The sequence below is a fragment of the Lepisosteus oculatus genome, chromosome 3 (genome assembly GCF_040954835.1).
Source record: "Lepisosteus oculatus isolate fLepOcu1 chromosome 3, fLepOcu1.hap2, whole genome shotgun sequence".
Taxonomy (NCBI): domain Eukaryota; kingdom Metazoa; phylum Chordata; class Actinopteri; order Semionotiformes; family Lepisosteidae; genus Lepisosteus; species Lepisosteus oculatus.
Window position 1 is genome coordinate 3,392,957 of NC_090698.1, and position 14,603 is coordinate 3,407,559.

Sequence of the window (14,603 nt, forward strand, 5' to 3'; positions counted from 1 at the left end):
CAGGCTATTAGAGGTCATGTTCTGCTTTTCACTACATGTAAATGTATTTTCTCACTGAAAAAATCTGAGGTGTGCAATCAAACCCTTTAACTGACGTAATGTTAGGATTCATTTGTACCCTTTAATTCCTTTCAGCTCTTGAACATGTTATAAGATACCTTCTAACTATCGCATTTCATAAGCCAACCCAAAACTTGAAAATGTCCCAATCAGGCAATGAAAACCTCTGGTTTTGCAACCTTATCTGGAGAGAAACCTTGTGATGTGCATGCCTGAGCTGCTCAGTTCCCACAATCGGCAAATCCTCTATGCTGAAGGCAAAGGCCTCTTACAAAAAAACGAACACAGCAGAGTGACATCATTGTATGCAGGTACACAGACGAAGGTGCCACTGCAGTGAAAAAAATCCCATGTTCCTCTTCCACGATGAGACAGAAGTGCAGTCCCATTCATGGCTCGGTTTCTTTTGTTCACAACTCTGAGCCCTCACCTACACTTTCCTCTGTATCCACACTCCCCCACCACCACCTCAGAAGTTGTAACCCTTTGCCATTTTTTTTTCATCGGAAACATCCTACACACTGACAACTTTGACAAGTCACTTATTCTTCCTCACGACTGTCGCCTACGCCTTTCAAAAAATGACCATGAAAAAAAAAGTGTCACTGAAAACATTTTGCCATTAGTCAGCTCAAAACACTTGCTGTCTCTGAAGGCTGATCCCTGTTTTGGGGGAAAGCAAATGATCTGAATGCAAACACTGAGAATGCTAAAGAGCTCAGAGAGTTTCCACAGTGTCTTCTGCCAGTGCTTTGCTGGGGAACTCCTGTGTTTTTCCTTCCTAGCATCATCGGAGGCTGGATGCAAATCTCACAGCCTTGAGTCTACAAGAAAGAGAATGATGGGCATGAATATTTAATATCGCCTTTATTGCAAAAGGAGAAGGGCCTGAATATTAAAACCACAGCAAATGGTTCATGCAAATGAGCCGACCCAGAGCAAAGTTGTTTAGTTAAAGGACCCAGCAGAACTGCTAAGGCTCACTTCCTGGAAACCCATTTCCAAAAGCAGGTGTAGATAATGCAGGGAGTGACTCTGGAACAGAACCATTCAACTGCTTATTTAAGTCCTGGCAGTGATGAAACAAAATGACAGAATAAAAATTATGAGCATCCTCCAAAGTGAAATAATTACATCGGTGTTAAGAGCAAATCGGGTGTAATTAGAAACACTCTGTCGTTACATTCTAAGCTGCATAGATCTGAGAGTCCACTATTGAAACGTGTTTGGAATTTCCTGTCAGGTACAGGGTCGACTTCAAAATCCTTCGACTTACTTACAAGGCTCTCAGAGGTCAGGCACCTGTCTATCTAATGGAACTTAATCATGTTTACCATCCAAGTCACCTGCTTAGATAACAGAATGCAGGTCTTCTTCATATTCCACGAATTAATAAAATAACAGTTGGCGGTAAAGCCTTTAGTTACAGGGCCCCTAGCTTATGGAACAGTCTCCCACCCCATATTCGGGATGCTAAGTCAATCTCAGTATTCAAATCCAGACTGAAGACCTATTACTTCAGCCTAGCCTACTCACACCTTACATTATAGCCTGCTGCAACCATGGCTGCTGGTGCTGCTGTACATGCCATTGTGTGTCTCTATGTTGGCCCACCAGATAGATACATCTTTTCTGACCAAACTATCCTATTCTCCTCCCCACATGTCCAGATGATGCCCGGGCTGGAGTTGGATGCTGCACCACTGCCATGGATCCAAAAGGGATATCGTGGATATAGCTATCATTTTGGAGGAATTTACTGGTCTACAGAAATCTGCATGGAGTACTAACACATAGAAGACATGATGGGTGGATGGATTAATACCTTCATCATTTCCTGTTTTAAATTCTATAATGTTAGCATGCTCAAAGGGGCTGGGCAACCAGTTGACCTGGGACCCCTAGAGGTTTTTTCTCTCCTTACTAAGGAGTTTTTGGTTCCTCTCCTCCGTTGTCTCCTGGTCTTCTGTTCTGTATTCACAACATGTATCGTCAATTGTATTGTTAAGCGCCTTGGGGCAACCTTGTTGTGAAAGGCGCTATATAAAAATAAATTGAATTGAATTGAATTTACAATAATGTAAACCTGACGAATAAACATCCATCAGTACACTGGGGATGCCATTCTACTGTCATTCTACCCCCCCCCCCCCCCACAACAGAGTTGAGCCTCTGGACTGAAGAAAATCTTTTTACACCACAGTGCCAGGTGAAAGCACTGCTTTAGAACACTAATGACTATTGCACTGGTTGCTAAGCAAAAGATAATTGCCCTTAATTCTAATTGACAAGGGGAGGACAAGAGCTTTCTAAACTGAGATAAAGCACCTGACGGGTAGAGAGGGAATGGGAGAGGAATGGAGATGGGCAGAGAGATGAGAAAACTGTAAAACAGAAAAGGGCTGTGGAGTACAGAACACAGAGGTTTCAGTACTGAAGGGCCTTCCAAATACAGAACACAAACGTTTTTGGAAGAATGAAAGACCCCATTGCATAGAAGGAGAATATCTTCTAGGTTTCACAAACTGAAGGGTTTTGTCACGCCCTCTGCAGCCAGAGGGCGCTCCTTCTCTGTCCTGTCCCTAGTTTCCGGTCTGCTGTCCTTCCTGTCCCTCTCTTTCCCTTGGGCTATATATTTCCGGGTCTTGTACTCTGTCCTCGCTCAGTATTGACGTTCGGATGTCCTGAGACCCGCCTAGCACCAGGGCGCCCCACGTCCGCTCCCTGAGGGCACAGGTTTCTATACGGCATTCCAAAACTCTTAGCACTAATGAGCCCGGGCCTTTTTCCCGTCTCGCCGCTACGCATATGGGTCTTTTTCCGCTCTCCTGTTCCCCACGGTTAGTCCCTTTTAGATGTCCGTGACAGGTTTACAACAAGCCAATTTGTCAAAATAAAAATACAATTGACTAGATTTGTTTCTTTGATGAAGGCACGTACCTTCAGATTCTGACACAGCTTCTTCCAGCAAGCTGTCAGATTATTGAATTTTATTTCTACCACTGACTCACCCTTGAAGTTTTATTTAGGCTGAGTCTTATTTTACTTTGTTTTTGCTGCTGTTGTTGTTCTGTTTTTAAGTTGGTGTTTCCTTAATGTCATTGTATTGGAGTACACATACAAATAAACCTTTCATTGCACTTGTGCATGTGACAAATAAACTGAACTCTGAAATAATTACACACAACACAAGACTGTGGGTCAAAATCTGCTGCAATGGATCTCATAGTCCGCAGTCTTAACTTTCCCTGTATTTTTTAAACAAAAACTGTCTGATCACAGTCCAGGAGGCCCTGGAGGTTCTGCATATTCTCTTGATCTCTTTAAAGTGTCAGCAACTAAGCTGATAATGATCTGATCGAGCCATTAAGAGATGAGTTGGAATTAATATCTGGCCACACCCCAGCCATTCAGAACCAAGACTGGTCGACTTGGTAATTAATGTTTCTTGCTAATTTATTCTCAGGGCTTAATTGGGCAAATGCTGGGTAGTTCTTCTGCACCCAAATGCTGTTAAGTATCTGGGCTGCTGTGTAACAGGTACTAAAAAGCATGAAGCAACCAAGACAACAGAGAATCGGTCTTAAAGGGCCAAAATCGCTCCCATCTCCTGACGTCCCTTTTTGTATATTTCATCACCAAGCTGTAAATCACAAGCACAACAGGTTCGCAAAGGACCGCTCAGATGAAAAGCAAGCTGATGGGAGGCGCGTGTCACTTCGGCTTGCCACACCTCAGTGAGGGCCACACCAAGCTCGGCCCGGATCTGCACATCCCCGTTAGGAGGGGAGGCACGAACATGAAAAAGAGGTGCACCGTCCCTCTCCCTTAATTCATGCCAAACAGGGCTGTGGTTCTGTAAGTGCTGCTAAATATTAATGCACCTCTAGAACAAAACGGAAGTACTGACACAGAGGGCCAGATGGCGGCCCATTATGGAGAAGATACGGCATGGCCCAACTGCCAAAGCAAAATTTCAGACGTTGACGTCAAAGGAAGCGACAGTATTTTTAGCCCCGTGAAGCTCAAAACCAACAGAGCAACACTGGCAGCCCATTTGAAAATTGAGCAAGAGACACTTATCTAGGCATCGGAATAAGCTCGCGATGGCCTCCTGCAACCACAAGCTACTCCTCAGATAGCATCGGGAATAGTCTTTTTAATAAGAAATACATCAGTGAATGCAGTGAATTGCACAACACACAATCCAGAGCGTATCGCGATGGTTGAAATAAGTTTGCTTCTGATTCATCTGCCTCTCTGCTTGGTTGGCATAGCCCCGTGGTCTTCTTGTCAGTAAATGATGCTGTTTCATCGATGCAGCACGACCAGCTCTGGTCCATGTCAAAGGTCAGGAGGCCGGATCCCAGGGGCCTCAGGGCTCACCCCTCTCTGTCACGCCGAGCCGAATTTGTGCATTCCTTGCATGATCCGCAGGGAAGGGGTATGAATGATTGATGAGAAATATGCCAGATATGATGTGCAAAGGGAAAAATGCCAGGAGCTTAAAGGACTGGCATTAAATCTGCATGCGCTTTCAAGAGTGACGTGGAATGCACAGCAACAAACTGTTTCACTCGCTTCTGGCAAAAGACTGAATTAAGTCATTTGCTCAGCCACCTGGCCATGGCATTTAACAGGTTGATTCAGAAAGCGGTTATTTTTAATTGTAAATATGTTGTGCACTGAGGAAATGCGTTTGCACTGTTCTAATAATACAACTGTTAAAATACAAGACAAGCAGCAGTCCTACAAATCTCAAAATGTCCTATTCAATCATAAAAGAGTCATTGCACAAAACCCAAAACCATAACCAAAGGAAAAATCACTAATATTAACTGAACTTTGGTTAAATCAGTTAATGAATCTAAACCTTTCTAGGAAGCAGAAACACTAAATGCAAATTTGTTTAACCATGGCATCGGTGGTAGTGAGGAAAAAAATTAGATTATTCATCAGTGACAGAAGAACAAAATTAGAATTCATTCGTTCAGCAAAAAAAAAAAGACAGAAAGGTTGACAGCACATTTCTAACAAGTTGTAAAAATTAATCAACTGCCCGTATATTATCCAGAGTTAGATGTAAAACTGCATAGAACCATACTGTGCAATTTTTTTTTTCTGTCTGTCGAGGCTGGGAATTTCATATTTGTCTTCCCATGCTAAGGGGAGCTAAGATAAGCCTGTCACGTACCACACTAGCTGAGAGGCATCTATAATCTTCAATTCCCCCTGTAGTTAAAGAGCAAGATGCAGGAAAATGACATTTTGATAGCTTTGTAATAGTGGCCTTGCAATGCGCCACATGTAAGGGGGGAGCTGTATAAAATAAGAGAACAGAGACAGCAGACAAGAAAAGCCAGTGGGCACCCAAGACTTGCTTGACATAAGTGGCTTTTCTTGCTACGTACTGTATGCAGTTTTTTATTGGCCGCAGATATTTTCCATAAGATTACTTAAATGGGTCCTGTGCAGACAGATACCCAGCCACTGCTGTGGCAGTTCTGGTGCTCAGTCAGTTTAAATGATGAGGTGCAGGACCTGTCAGGCTTCACTTGCATGTGCTTGCAGGGACTTGTGTAAAGAACTGTGTGTGGAGTCAGGCCTGGAATCTAGCGGGCAAGAGCAGATGCAATGCCGACAGAGCAGGCCTCAGCCACCAGGAGACTGCATGCTGGAGAATGACGTCACCCAACAGACACCTGTTATAATAGTAGCAGCTAACAGGTCATGTGGACGTTTAAGCCCTATAAGAATAAAAAATGCTGAGAGCATTATTACAGGTTAGAACTAATACCAAGTTTAGCACAGTAATGTCCTGCAGCTAGAGGAGGAGTCATTCAATCAGGCAGTCAAACCACAGCCAGTAAGTGCGTCGTACTGCCATGTGTCAGCAGTGTAGTTTCCAAGACAAGGCATTTGCACATTTCCAAATTATTCTGAACATGATATGCTGCACAAGCAATACACGACAGAATAACAGGTGGGCAGCCCACATAGGATAACATGCTTTTGTGCATGGGGTAACTGCAAGACTTTGGGGTGTTCAGGAGCAAAACAACACACAACCACAAATAAAACACATAAAATAAAAAGTCTACATGCCCTTGTGTATGAAAGCTGAAGTCAGTGTTCTCTAAGGATTATCTCCCACAGGAAGGACATCTGCCTGTTTGGCCATTGACTCAAACCTAGAGGACTTTTCTGAGAATAAATAGGACTATTTTTCAACAATTGTGCTGGGAGAATTGGCCTGAACTGCTTTTATGATTCTTCCTAAGAACGCTAAACTGAGAACTAAAGAAAAAAAACATTAAAATTGCACAATGCATCATTAAGATATCATTTAGTTCTATAGCTCTGTACAATTCTGGTTGCCATAATACAAACATATTTTGGCACTCTGAAGTCCAGGAGATAGACCATGTACATTAATGGGCTTAAAGAATGGGTCAAAAGAACAGAGTCTCTCTGGTCTTGATTAGACAATGAGGGGACCTGATTCAAGTATTCAAAAAGGCACTGACAAACTCAAGTCAGTGGTAGGTGGATGCTCCTTTACACAATGTCCTGTGGGACAAATTACCCAACCAGGTTATCAACATTGACATCTTTCAAGAAGAGGCTAAATGAGATCCTTGAATCCATTAACTAACAAGCGAACCGAATGGCCTCCTCCTATTCATCAGCTTTCCTATGTTCTTACACACTCAAAGAGCTTTTTACACCTCTTCCGGATCCGAATCTCAAAATCCAAAACTCTGAGCTCTGTCAGATAAACATGCAAAAGAAAATGTTACAGCATTTAAAAACCCAGGAAACTGTCTAAAACTGCTGAAAGAGCTGAGTCTCTTGCCTCTGGGCACATCAGTCTAACCATGCCATTCATTATGTTCTTACTGTATGAAGAAGAAGGTGCATACTGTACCTACCCTTTACTTCACCTTGTAAGATGTACCTTGTAAGGTCAGCCTCTGTCTTGTCACTAAATCATACAGACTCGTGGTGGGGAATTTAAGTTGTCACTGTTGATTCTCCCTCTTACTTGTCTTCACCCTGCGTGTGATACAGAGCACAGAGTGGGAGATTATTACCGGGCCTGGTTATCTTGCTGTGCCTCTCAGACAGCCGTGGTTACAGTGCAAAAGGGAAAACATAGTCTTGCACATATAACACAGCACAGGCCATAGGCAAGCTCAGGGAGCAGCCACAGAGGTCTTGACCTAAATTTCAAGCAAAAAGATTCTCCTTCAGTTTCACGTTGATTCTCAAGCCTGTACTACCTTTAGCAATTTTCCTTCCTAAAACAACAGCTTTGAAAAACACAATCCTGTCTGCAACTTTCTTGCAATAATTCGGTCTTGTCAAGACCCTCTAAACTTTCTCACATCTCCTAGACGTGTGGAACAGTGGTGAGCATTGCTGCCTTGCTGCTGTGGGGTCTTGGGTTATTCTATGTGTGGAGTCTGTATGTTCTCCCTCTGTTCCCAATGATTTCCTCCAGGTATTGAGGTCTTCCCACAGAAAGTCTTAATTATAGATAAATGTTTGAGTGTAATCTTGAAGTCTAGCCGGGTTTCAGCAATCAGTCCTCATTTCACCATTCAAGTCTGAAAGAAAATATTCATGACCCAACACCGAGTTCAACCTAAAGGAATTCTCTATCAACAGAAGAAACTAAAGAGAAATGTCCTGTTTAAGACCTTCCTCTCCGGTCACTGCAGAAGCACGTCCATTTGGGGACAGCTTGTTATCACCACCCAGCGCTGCTGGCTGTAATGAAAGCATTCTTTCTGGACCCTATGCAGACGACACCATCCCTGGATGAGTGAGGAAAACACAGGAAAAATAAATGCGGGAGTCGGCAATGAAAACAGGGGGCATGTCCATGGTGCGCTGGTGTTCGGGGAAGGTGTGGCCGAGGCAAACAATCCAGAAATAAGTCCACTAGGGAATCCGAGAGGAGGCAAAAGTCCAAAGCCGGGCGATCCATCCAAGACAAACGGGGTTATAAACAGGAACCGGGTCGGGCCGGCACAGGAGTGGGAACAGGAACAGGAGCTAAAAACTTAACGGGACCAGGTGCTTCCAGGTCCCGGACTCACCTGGTACAGGAACCAATGCAGAGCCCGGAACAGAGTGAGCGTCTGGCTTTTAAGGGGAACTGAAAAGGGGGCTGGAACAGGGGGCAGGTGCAGGAGATGAGTAAAAAACAAAGAAGGGCTGGAGCGTCCTTAAGAGGAGGGGTTTACGAATGTGACACTGCCTAAACCCACCGTGTACTTCCCTGAGTATCCTTGGAGTCTCCCCACTCTCCTCGCCACAGAGCTGAGAACTGTTCTTCCAATGACAAGAGGTGCACTGCAATCACATCACAAACAGCAGCATCAAGTGCCACACCGTATGTGTGCAGATAGTTCTCCAAAGTTGGAAAATCAGAGACATCACTTCCATTGATTTTATTAACAAAAAGCTGCAGTTTTTTCTTCTTAGTAGTGATCTTATCAGATACGTCAAAAATTGTTAAAGAGGGCCCCTGCAGTCCCGTATTCAGCTCTTTCAAATGTGAGAATATATCAGCCAGGTAGGCTAATTTTACCAGCCACACTGGATCATCAAATAGACTTGCCAAGGGAGGTTGCTTGTCGTATAAAAACATCTGTTCCTCAGAGTGCAGTTCAAACAGCCTCATGAGCACCTTGCCCCTTGCAAACACACTGTGGTCTTGGCTCTTCCTCTGTCCCAGTGTAATTAAATCCCAAACTTAGATAATTTGGATCGTAGCACCTTGTAGCCGTTTTCCGGCTGTCTGTGTCAGGTTCAGCAGCAGAGCTAGTGTCAGTGGCCGATGTGTAATCCTCCTCGTTCTCAACAGGTGTGCGTGATCTATTGGAGCTGGCGACAGAACTCTTGGCATCTATTCCTTTCAGCCATGACATAATACTTGATTTTTGCAAGGTATTAATTTTTGATCAATTGTTCTGTTGGCGAATGTGGCTTTGTTGGAGAACTTTTTCTGTGTTTCCACTTAAAACACAGTCATGAATCCATGAGTCCTTTAAAGAAGTATTTATTTCCTGCTCATGGGAGCAAAACACACATAGATGCTTGGTGTATTTTCCCTCAAAGTAATTAACCTAGACAAGTCCTTAAAATATTTTTTTCTGTTATCTAGCCTGTGTTTACAAGACTGGCAGTGTTTCAAAATTACACACATCCTCCTACCTCCCTATTTGCTAAAGATAACTTATTTGAATACAATTGGTCACTTACTGTAGGTTCGTAGCACACATTCCTATACAATGGTATATACTGAACATACCATAGTAGCCCTTGTGTCCACTCAGGTATTTGCGCGCACTGTATCGACCTAGCTCAGTACGTAGGCTTCATATTTGACACATAAACTAATTTTATTCAAATAGAAAATGTGAAAACCTGCCTCAAGCTTTCTGAACCAATTAAGTAAATTACAGATGAAAAATGTACAGTACATAATTTTTCATTATTCAATTTTTAATTCCCAATTTTTCATTGCACACAACAAATTTCCAGGGTCATCTAGCGTACCACCTGGTGGTGCTCCAAATACCATCATAGCCTAAAACCACGGACCTAAGCATTAATAAAAGCTCTTGCAAATGTATTTGGTTCTATAATCTTTGGTTGCAACTTTTGATCTGACCAACTCAATTTAGGGTTAAAATTACTGAGCGGTGCACCGCACCCATGGCATTTTAAACTTTTAGAAAATGTTTAAATTCATTGCTTTTTAAACTGTACTCACTAAAGCCTTCCTAATATATCGCATGCATTAAGATATACAGTCCCTTTTTCTAAGGCTATATTAAAATCGTCATTTATATGCACAGTTTATGGATCTTAAAAGCCATGTCCCCTGAAAATAAACTCCGTTCTTTGGTTTTGTAAATATGCCCTTGTGAAGCATTGTATCACAAAGCACGTGGAATACATATATTCACTTAAACAGACAGCTTCCAAATGCTGCAGGATATAATCCTCAGGAGAGCACATTTCAGAAAGTTTATATGCATGTATATGTCCTCACTCCCCAGATAAATGCTTCCATTTTGGTAATAAGGTCATATATTTCTGCGTTACAGTGAGTAATTTGAATTCGACTGAAGGACAGTGAGGCAGTGCAGTGGGAGTTTAATAAGGCTCTTAGCAGAGCAGGCGCCTTCACTGGTTAGCGAATCAGGCTCACTTATTAATCTCCACAAGTCCTGTGATGGCCTTAGGGCTGGTGTCTGGCCTCCAGAACACTGGTAAGCCCAAGCAGGACCTCGTGGCAAGACCTTCCTGCCCATTTTCCCCCTCTGCACTACTACAGTGCCCACTCCCTTTATCAATCACTGGGCAGACATGTGACAAGAATGTTTGGTCTATGTGCTCATTGAAAGTGGACATTACTTCTTAAACTTTGCCTATTTATCTTCATTTATTCAGCTTCAGTCCTGTGAAGTCTAACAGCCTTGTTATTATTGTTGACTTAAAGAGAATGAAGTGGAAAAAAAATCAGTAGACTCTTATACTCTTAGTGGTTGGTGATTGACACTTGAAAACAGGGGTCACGAGCCATGGGCTGACAATGACCCAGGCGCAATTCCTGAAATTATTAGGCCAGCAGCCATATCACCCTGCAACTCACAACCAGCAGTCCACTGAAGCTCAGCAGGTGTGAGCCTGGTCAGTACCTGGATTAGAGACCTCCTGGGAAAAACTAAGGGGGCTGCTGGAAGAAGTATTAGCGGGGCCAGCAGGGGGCGCTCACCCTGCGGTCTTTGTGGGTCCTAATGCCCCAGTATAGTGTAAAAAGGTGCTGTCCTTCGGATGAGATATAAAACCAAGGTCCTGACTCTCTGCGGTCATTAAAAATCCCAGGGCATTTCTCGAAAAGAGTAGGTGCGTAACCCTGGCCAAATTTCCCATTGGTCCTTACCAATCATGGTCTCCTAATAATCCCCATCTCTGAATTGGGTCCATCACTCTGTTCTCCTCCCCACTGATAGCTGATGTGTGGTGAAGGTTCTGGCGCACTATGGCTGCCGTCGCATCATCCAGGTGGGGCTGCACATTGGTGGTGGTGGAGGGGATCCCCATTTCCTGTAAAGCGCTTTGAGTGGAGTGTCCAGAAAAGCGCTATACAGTATAAGTGTAAGCAATTATGATTATGGGCGCATGTTGCAGGAGTTTGGTTTTTAAAATACACTCACAGACTCCACAGTAATAAACGTACCAATCTAAGCGAAAAAAACAAAAACAATTGTGTGTTAAGGTTGTGCTTTGTTTTTACGGCAGCAATTCAACTGAGAAGCTTAAAAAAGCATTAGAGCTGCCTTTGCATTAGCCATCTTAGTGGTTGAGCCTGGCTGTTTTCGCACTAGTGATTATGTTGCGAATTCTGTAACAAAAAGATGTTTTCTGCATTAGCAATTTGCTTTCTGAAAGTTAGGGTGACACTTCCACATGAATTATGCATGAGCATTGTTTCTGACTAGCGTGTCAGTTGTTGAGGGGTTGTTGAAAATGTAATGCACCGCACAACTTCAAAGGTGTCACCCCAGCATTTGATTGCCCTGATGTACTGTAAGTATTCAGCGATTTAAAATGCACTGGACCCTCAAGGAGGTATGGTGGTGAGCACTGCATAGCCAGTGATGAACACAGAGCTATGTGACAAGGGTACGTTCCAGAGAGCTGTCTGAGATGCAGGAGCAGACTCACTTCATTTGCAGCTTAGTTAAGCGAAAAGATTACTTTCGCTAATGCATACTTTCCATCCTCGCTTACCCTCGCTTCAGGTTCACACCACAGCTGCAACAATGGCTGGGTCACTGAGGGTGAAATTCTCTCACTGAAAAATGGGCTTTGATTGTTCTCTTGTTTACAGGCTTTGTGTTCTCCTGGTGAACAACCACCAGGGTGTTGGTTGGTAAAACATGAAAACAAATAAATTACCCCTCACACCTCCATTTACAAATCTCTCACTTCAATGAGTAGCTGTCAGATAAAACACTGTGATAATTAGAAGTCAAAAACAGTGAACTATACAGTACCTGCTCAGCATTGAAATTCGATGTCCTTTAAAGTGATTTGTTCTGTTCCTAACAGCTCTGTTCTCTTTACTGGTTTGTTGACTTAAGCTGGCTGAGACTTTGGCAGTAAAAGCAGGTTCTTAAAAACCTCATATCACCCCAGCCCTCATAAAATCACTACTTGTGCATCAGTTTCCTTGTTTATAAAAGTATCCTATGCTACTTACAAACAATAATCTTTGGCACAGTATTTTAAAGCTTCATAAACCTAAAGATCTCCTGTAATCCTAAGTAGACAAAGCCAAAATCAAGATCTGTAAAGGAAGCAAAACAGTCACATTTCCACAAAATACAAACACCAAGTAAATACGGTGTGAAAGACATTTCTAAATTTTCCATCAGCCTCCCTCAAATGACCCATGCTGTACATACTGTAGAAATTGATTTATTTTTGTATGTGCTGCAGTACATAAGAATTTCACCACCACAGTACAAAGAAATCAAAAGTTCCCAAACAAAACCCATAAGCACAGGTCATAATGTGATTTCCTTCACACCGTCCCCAGAGGTTCAGCAGCCAGCTCAGCCTGCAAAGCCATCGGTCTTTGGCCAATCGTCTCAAGACTATTACCAAAGCTGCCCAAGGCTCTGAGCGGCACTCGCGCATTTTAGCACCCCAGTAAATGCGAAAGAGCCTTTATTAGTGCAGTCTGGCTCAGCTGCAGTTATCAAGCTCTGAAATGTGGCCCTTGGGTGGCTGACAGACTGTGCATGGCATACAGATTGCTAAGCATTAAAAGGAAGAAAGATGAAAGGATTTAGAACCCACTTCTAAAAATGTATGTGTCGCTATTGCATGTACAGTATGGCAACCTCTGATTTAATCATTAAACAGGCTTACAGGGACATTCTTTGGGATAATTAACAAGGCTTTCACAGAGAGATCCTTTTCTTCTTTATTTCTTACCAGGTGCTGTCCATTGGCTGTTATTCACAATGCTTGTGAAATATGTTTAGTTTCTGGGGGCCTGAAGACGGAATGTTCAAGTTGCTGGGGCAATTTACTCAACTCTTAGAGACGCCAGGCCCCGGAGAGCCCAAAACCATGTATTCAGTAAGAACAGTAAGTCAAAAATCTACAATAAATGGAGAGCTACTGTATATTTAAGTCAGCTATATTTAAGTTGTTGCTAACTGTTTCTGAAAAGCTGGTCAACACTTTTGTCTTCACACAAATCGGTTACCGTAATGTCCTACTGGCTGGGGTACCTCAATCCACACTGGACGAATTTCAGCATGTCCAGAATTCAGTAGCCAGAATTGTGACCAGATCTTGTGAAAGTAATCACATTACACTTGTCTTGGATGCCTTGCACTGGCTTCCTGTCCGGTTTCATGTCAACTTCAAAATCCTCAAGCTCATCTATAAGGATCTGCAGGGCTTGGCACCTCAGTGTCACTATCAGTGTCACCATCTGTCACTATCGGTGTCACTATGTCACTATCTCACTACCCGCCACCTCGCAACCTTAGTTTGTCTAATCCTGTTCCTCGGTCTGTGCCCCCAGCTTATCTTCACTCTGTGGGTGACAGGGCATTCTCCTGCTATGCCCCAGAGCTCTAGAATTCAAGCCCTAACAATATCAGAGAGTCACCTTCCCTGAGCACTTTCAAATCAAGACTCAAAACCTTCTCTTTTGGGCCCTTATTTAACTGGTCCTGTGTCTGCTCTTTGCTTTCCGTCTGTATTCCAAACCCATATTGTACAGTAACTGTGACATTGTACTGTCTCCCTGGCTTTTTTTCCTTACTTCAGAGCACATTGAGAAGCCACTTCTAGAGGTGCTATTTAAAATAAAATGATGATGATATTATTATTAGTTCACTGATGATGTGTCCAGGTGAATCTGTGGATTATTTTTCAATAATTAAAAATATTAATTTGATAAAGTAATTTGACAGTAAACTCACTTCAAATGGTAACTAAGGGAACCTTTGACCCAGCACAGCCAAAAGCTGGAGCAGTACAGCATGTTGTCTCAATGTCCCTGAAGCACTTCAACTCACTTCTTCTCTCACATCAGATGATGAAGAAGCACAATTCCTCCCTGCCTGCATCAGCAGCACAGCCCGGACACGTCTCAGCCCTATCCTGCCCCTTCCTGCTTGGACAGCTCTACCACCAACAGCCTGAAAATGATAACCTTGACCTTGGATCTGCTGCCATGCTGCTGGGACACAAGATCTACATTTCAGAGATGCAAGGTGTGCCAGTCTCTGACATCCCAGCTTATCCAGCGGAAAGGCAAGATGTTTATGTGCTCTCCACTCAGAGAGGTGCACAGGCTTCTAAATCCCAATTTAGAAAGGCTCTACCTGGATGACTAATTGCAAAAACACTAAGCTGTGTGTCTCTTCACTCTACACCCTCTTTAAGGACCTGCTATTTTTAACTGGGAAGATATGTACAGTAGTAAAATGCCC